This window comes from Fukomys damarensis, unplaced genomic scaffold (genome assembly GCF_012274545.1).
Source record: "Fukomys damarensis isolate Sample0158 unplaced genomic scaffold, DMR_v1.0_HiC HiC_scaffold_7, whole genome shotgun sequence".
Lineage (NCBI taxonomy): Eukaryota > Metazoa > Chordata > Mammalia > Rodentia > Bathyergidae > Fukomys > Fukomys damarensis.
Window position 1 is genome coordinate 39,833,561 of NW_022900919.1, and position 7,752 is coordinate 39,841,312.

The window sequence follows — 7,752 nt, forward strand, 5'->3', positions numbered from 1 at the left end:
AAACCATAAAAATAGTATTTGTGAGTTTAATGGGAGGCAAAGTCACATAAATAAATAAATGAGACAAAACATCACTGGAACTGTTTCATTTTGAATCAAGTTGAATAAAAAGTAGACACTTATACAAATGGAACCCACCCATCAGGATATCTTACAATTTTCAAACAGAAGCTGTTCGAATAGAATAAATGATTATGCACCAGACTCTTGCATCCATTCTATCATGGATAACTACCAACCTTTGTCATTTCTCCCTCAGAGAAAACAGAGAGCAAAGGGATCTAGAATTCCAATGAGACCAAACCTGTAGGAAATTTGGAAAAGCAGTGTTGTGATGGAAGAGGACTACCGATCACCACTCCCCTCAGGGATGCTCTCAGCAGCCCTCTTCCTCCTTTCTCTCCCTTTTTCAGACAGCTTCTGGCACAAAGACTCACAGATAAGTAGCAGGAAGGTCAGCCAGTTTTCTTCTTTTCCAAGTCAGTGGCTGTGAGTCACTCATCATTTACAGCAGTCCTCTTGAGACCTGAGAGCTGACTTCATGCCTGTAATCGGCTGGGAGGTTCCGACCTCATCTTCCTCTCCATTCTGGCTTCATTTCTCTCTCCGTGATAATCAGTGGTGGCTGAGATAAGAGCAACAGATTGTCAGTTTCACCATGAGTTTGAGTCTATACAAAAAATTGAAGGCCAACTCTTTTAGGCTGCAGCTAGTGAAGTCTGAGTGTAAAATTAGTGGGCACATGGCTGTTCCTCCTCTAATCCGTTTTTCCTCCCCAACTTCAATCTAGTTTTTCTGTCCACAAACTAGTTTGTCTCTGCACAGTTTCAAGACCTACTTATGTGGGTTACTTGTAGAAAGTGTTTTGAGAACAAAACTCAATTTCAGGAGTGATCCACCCTCTCTATTCTGGTTTCAAGCAAACACATAATAGTGAGACTCAAAAGTTATTTAATAGTTACATGGGCTTGGTTCCCAAACCATATGCTGCAACTTATTCGCTATGTAGCTATCATCTGGTCATTTAACTTCTCTAGACTTTAGATTCTTGAATATACACATCAGCATGAAAAACTGACAAAGGATAGAACATAGACAGAGGCATGTTCATCTATTACTAAACAACTACCTTTCCAGCAAATCAGTACCACTGATTTATCATGGACACTGGAAAGCTTAATGGTCTTAGAAAAGAAACAACTGTGATTTATAAGGAAATTCCAATAAATCCTTAAAGCCCTTAAAGACAAGGGCAATCCCTCAGGTTGTGGGACCTGATATGAAATGCAATGGTTTTGTTACTCTCTGGACCCTACTCACACAGTGAATCACTGAGTCATGATTCAGTTGCACTCAGGAGTTGGACCAAGAATGGCAGGACAAGGGAGGGTGTTTTTCTCCATGCCCCAGGACTCTGAATTATCAGGTGTCTTTCCCAGTTTTCCTTGTTTCTTGGGAATGACTGTGCTCTTTGGTGTGTGAAGCCCTGTTTTGGTGGCAGGTTCATAAAACTGGTCTCTCAGAGTCTAATTATTGGAGCCTGTAAAGTTCAGAATAAGATAGGTTATGCTGCGATAACAAAAACAAAGAAAACCCAGTGGCCTAAAACATGAAAGATTCCATTTATTGCTCATACTACATTCCCTTCATGGGAGCTGAGTTCAGCACTGTCCTCATGCTGGAGACCCGCTGACAAAAGGGCTTCCATGGCCTTTGGAATGTTGCTGGTCACCTTGGCAAATGGAAAGAAAGAGAACGGAGAATTTTACACTGACCTCTTAGAGCTTTTTTGTAGCCAGTAACTTTCAATCACCTCTTACATCACTGGCTTAAACAGATCATATGACTAACTTGCCATTAAGACCTACAGAGAAAACAGGGAATATTTTTGATAACACTAATGATGGCCATGAATTTGTTTTGTTTCGGCATAATTGAGAACTTCGTTAGTCAGCACCCATGAACATCCACATTACCTAGTTTAAAAGGCACAAGGAATGTTCCATACACTTGCATAATCCTTCACAGCACTCAGTAGACCTAAATATCACATCTCCTGAAAAAGGAAAAGGAAAAAGTAAGATTTCGCACCTGAGTTCCAAAAAAGGGGCGCCTGGAAACAGCTTAAGGAAGATAAATTTAGATCACAAGGATTGTGGGACAAAAAGGACAGCAACAAATCCTGAACAAAACTTTCTATTATCTTTAAATAATCCTAGAAGTCTGTGCTCAAAGATACAGACTTCGCCAATAGATACATGCGAGAGCTGGGGGTTAGCACGTAGCACCCCAAAATATACATCTGTAGCATATCAGTGATTTTAAGATGGTTATTTGGGGAAACTGTAGATTCAGAAGACTCTCTGAAAAGCTGCTCTCTTAGTAAAGAAATTTACATTATAAGGAATTGTTCATTTGTGAAGACTTCTGTATCAGAGTGGAGCTCTGAAACAAACTTCATCACTTGAGGTACATATCTCTGCACAATTTTATGCCCATTAATCTATTAGTACTAGTAAATATGTGTGTACTAGTTTGTTAGTACTAACACTAATTTATGTATTAGTACATACCTGCAGTACATAATGTTTCCGTTCTCTATGTGGAATTGGTAACTGCATACAACACATTGTAATTGCTTTTTTCATCCCCTCTCCCTTCCCTTCCTCCATCTCTTGTCCCCTTGCCATTTTTAAAACGATCAATCGTTTTTAAATTGGCTCCCTATTGGCTACCTTATATTTTGCTCTTTATTTATATTTGGGGTTTCACGTGGAAGAGAAACCATACAGTATTAAGCTCGTGTGTCTGACTTGTTTCACTTAGCATTACGGCCTCGAGGTGCAACCGTTTTCCTACTGAGGACTCAAGCGTATCCTTCTTTATGGCAGAGTAGTACTCCATTATATGGAAGCACTACATTTTCTTCATCCATCTGCAGATAGACACATAGGCTGCTTCCAAGATTCAACTATTATGAATTGTGATGCTAGTTAAACAGGGGGTGCATAGATCACTGTAATTTGATATCTTTGGCTCTTGTTGGAATATACTCAGAAGGAGAATAGCTGGGTCGAATGAAATTTGTAGTTTTAGTTTTGGGGGGAATTTCTATGCTCACTTCCATAGTAGTTGTGCTAGTTTACATTCTCACTGATAGCGCAGAAGGGCTCCCTTTTCCCAAAGGAATGAGCATTTATTATTATTTGATTTCCTGATGATGGCCATTTTTTCTTGGGTAAGAAGAAATCTCAGTGTTGTTTTATTTTACATTGTAGTTTGCTTGCTTGATGAGGCAGGGTTTCACTGTGTAGTCAGGATGTCCTTGAACTCACTATGTAGTCTAGGCTGGCTTCAAACTCACAGAAATCTTCCCGACTCAGCCTCCTCAATGCTGGGATTACAGGTGTGTGCCAACACACTGGGCTCAAATTTGCCAGCACTGTTGAGCATATCTTCATGTATTTGTTTCATTTCATTTCACTTGCCCATTTTTTATTAGGACTTTTATTTGGGGAGGTCTAAATTTTTGAGTTTTTAGTATATTCTACATATTAGTCCTCTATCTGAGGAATAATAAAAAATTTTCCCATTCTGTAGTTTGACTTTTCATTCTGTGGGTTGTTTCTTTCCTGTGCAAAAGTTTTTTAATCTGATAGAATTCTATGTGTTGATTCTGATTGTGGATAATGACTCCCTGAAAGTCCTTACCTAAGCCTATGTCTTCAAGTGTTTGGCCTACTTTTTCTTCCAGCAGGCTGTCTCTGTTTTAACATTTCGTTCATTAATCCATTTTTATTTTGGTTTAGTATATAGTGAGAGACAATGGGTCTAGATTCCATCTTTTGCACGTGGATAGCCACCTTTCCCAGTGCCATTTATGCTATCTTTCCTCTAGTGTATAGTTTTAGCCCATTTGTGTTTGGAGTTGTTTCTGCAGCCTCTGTCCTATTCCACTGATCTTAATGTCTGGTTTTGTGCCAGTGCTGTGCTGTTTTTAATCAGTAGCTTTGTAATATAACTTAAAGTCTGGGATTGTGATGCCTCCTGCTTTGCTCTTGTTCCCCAGGATTGCTTTTGTTATTTTGGTTCTCTTCTGGTACCATAAGAATTTTAGGAATTTTTTCTCCAGTTCTATTAAGAATGCTGTTAGCATTTCAATTGGGATTGCCTTAAATCTATCTGTATATCAACTTTGGAAATACGGCCATCTTGAGTATTTTGGTTCTGTCTGCCAAGGAACTGAGGATGTCTTTCCATTTTCTAATATCCTCTTCAATTTCCTTTTTCAGAGTCCTGTAGCTTTCACTGTAGAGGTCTTTCACCTCCTAACCTTAACCCTAACCTGCTTTTTTCTGAGTCCTCTGTTTCTTGTTTACAGCTTGCCTTTGGATTTTGCTTCTTGGTCCATTATGCCCATCAACATCTTCTGATTGGGAAATCAAGACCATTCACAGTGAGAGTTATTACTGATAGATACTGACATTGCTGCTGTTGCTTTATTTTTGTGTTATGGATTCCCTATCTTTCCCTTCTTAACTGCTCACCCTACCTATTGGATTCATACCATTATTCTTTTGCCAATGTTAGCTTCATTGTCTTTTTCTAAGATATCCTTGAAAATTTTGTGAAGTGCCAGTTTAGTGGTCATGAATTTCTTTCAGTGCTCTTTATCATGAAAATATCTTATTACTCCATTAATTTTGAATGATAGTACTACAGTATATATCATCATGGGTTGGAAATTGCTTTCTTTTAGGGCTTGAGACACTTCACTCCAAGCTCTCCTGGCCTTTAAAGTTTGCGTTGAGAAGTACTCTAATTCTAAATGGTTTACCTAAGTGATCTGCTACTTTGTTCTCACCCCTTTTATGATTTTGTTTTTGTGGTGGACTTTCCAGGATTTTGGCCATGATGTGTCATGAAGCGGTTCTTTTCTGATTGTAGCTATTTGGGCTCCTAGATGCTTCAATTATCTATATGTTAAATTCTTTTCCCTTATTTGGAAAGTTTTCTGCTATTATTTCAGTAAACAGGTTTTTTAATGTCATTTGTGTTATCTTCTGATTTTTCATTAATTCCAATTAATCTTAGATTAGTCCTCTTTGTGTCATCTAGGATATGCTACATACATTTTCAAGTTTTCTTGTTGCTTTTAAGGTATTTGCCATAAGTTGGTCATTGACAACAGCCTTGTCTTCTAGTTCTGACACTGTCCTCATGCTGATCACTCCTGCTACTCATATTTTTAGTAGAATTTTAAATTTCCTGAATTGATGGTTGAAGTCTTTTTTATTAGTATGGCACATGTTTGTAGTACATTCAGTTTACAGTCATTGTAGGGAGTGTGTATACGTACAACTACAGCTTATTTCCTTTTTTATCCCTTACGCTTTCCCTTCCCTCCTCTTCCTTACCTCCTCCTCTAATTCCCCAATCATGATTTTCATGCTTGTTGACATTATTAATCTTAAGTCATGTTATACCATATAATGTTTATATTTATTGAGGTTACTAGGTTCCTGTACATGACATATGTTTTTTCTACCTATTTCTGCTTCCCTTTCTCCTCACTCTTTGCCCTGTTCCTTTGTACCCTCTCCCTATTGCAAGAGATTATCCTTTACCCACTTCTATCCATCCTTTATTATTCTATCGGTGTCTTGCCTTACTCAAATGATACCATATGGTATTTAAGCTCATGTGTCTGGTTTATTTCACTCAATATTACATTTTCCACATGCATCTATTTTCCTACAAATGCATATCAATACCATATTTTCTTTATCCAATCATTGTTGATGGGCATACAGGCTGCTTACGGGATTTAGCTAATAAGAACTGTGCTACTGTAAACATTAGTGCATGTAATACTGTAGTATGATGTCTTACACTCTTTGGGGAGGATACCAAGAAGGGGAATTGCTAGGTCATATGTAATTTATAATTTCAATTCTTTGAGAAATTTCTATATTGATTTTCATGATTGTACTAGTTGATACACTCACTAACAATGTAGGAGAGTTTTTCACCACAGCCTTGCCAGCATTTATTTATTGTTTGATTATCCATTGTTATTGTCATTTGCATTTTCATCATTATTTTAGCCCTCCTAGGTTCTTATTAATGTCTTCTGTGGACTTGTTGATCTTTTTTTTTTAATTTGGCCCAATATCTGTTTACTTATATCATCTGTGAGCTTGCCAAATACCTTTATGGATCTGTTTTGTCACTGCTGCTCCTGATATGATTTTCAATATAAAAGTGTGTGGCTCTTAGTTCCTTCCCTTCAATGCTACATGGATCAGATTGGGGGAGTTGGGAATTTTTGGAGATAATAGTTGTCTTGTCTCACTAAGTTTTTATTTGTTTGTTGCTTGCTTTTTTGTTTTGAGACTGTGTAGTGTTCTTTCTGGTACAAAGACTTCTTTAGTTAATGTCCACTTCTCAGTGGTGACCTCTGGGCATGGCTAACTATTGGTCTTTGCCTGTGTTCCAAGATTCAACACCTCCATATACTTGGGATGGGAGGTTGCAGCATATTTATTGGTTATACCCAGTACTCAGCTCACCAGGAATGGGCCACAATATTATTAATGACCCCAAGGCAATCCAAATCCCAAGAAAACCAATTAATAGCATCAGCTATAGCAATAAATAGCATGAATTACAGCACCAAAAACAAACTATCAATAAACTGTAATATATCACCCTTAGTTATAGAAAAGAGATCTATAATTACAGTATGAACACTAAGTGAAACCAAATATTGACCTATTATTAAGCTATGGTAAATATTTATTAATAGAACAACTTTACCTCTACTAACAATAGAACAGTATTCATTATTATTATTATTCTTTAGCAATAACAAAGTTAACTAGCTACATAGAGAATCATAAAGTTTAGTAGTTATATAAGTAAACAAAGAGGGAGTAGGGAACTGTAGAAGGAAAATATGAAACTTTGAAAAATTCATGAGTGGGACATGAATAAGAGAAGTGAAAAAATGAGATAAGGGGTATGTTATGGCTTGTGTTTGGATGTGCCTCGCAAGCCTCACACTTTTTCAGAGGTGGTGGCAACTAGAGTGCGTGATTGAGTCAGGTGGGGCTAGGCCCGGGGCACTACCTGGGCCTAAGTAGTCTGGATAAGATAAAAGGGGCAGGAAGGCACTGTTAAGGTCCCTTGGTGCTTTTACTATCTTCGCCACTGTGAACTATTGCTCCTTTCCCACCCGGCCTCAGAGCCAATGATTATGGACTAAAATCTCTACAAATCATGAGCTAAATAAACCCTTTCCATTTAACTTTGGATGTCAGTATTTTGTCTCAATAATGAGAGAAAAGTAACTAACACCATGTCTAATTGAGGAGTAAAAGAAAATTAATAGTATTAGAGAACAATCACAGGAAAAGGACAAAGAAGAACAAGAAGAAAGGGCTGGGGATTTAGCTCAGTGGTTCCAGCACATACCTTACAAGGATGAGGTTCCAAGTTCAACCCCTGGTACAAAAAAAAAAAAAAAGAAGAAGAAGAAGAAGAAGAAGAAGAAAAAGATACACCTCGAGCAAAATGAAGAAATAAAAGAAAAAGGGAAAGAAAACAGCTGAAAAGGTAATAGAGGGGAAAAAAGAAAGGAAAAAGAAAAACTGGATGAAAAAACCCAACTCCCCCCAAAAATCTAAGAAAGATAAAAATAAAAATAGAAAAAAATTTGAAACACTGAATCAAAAAAAAAAAAAAAAAAAA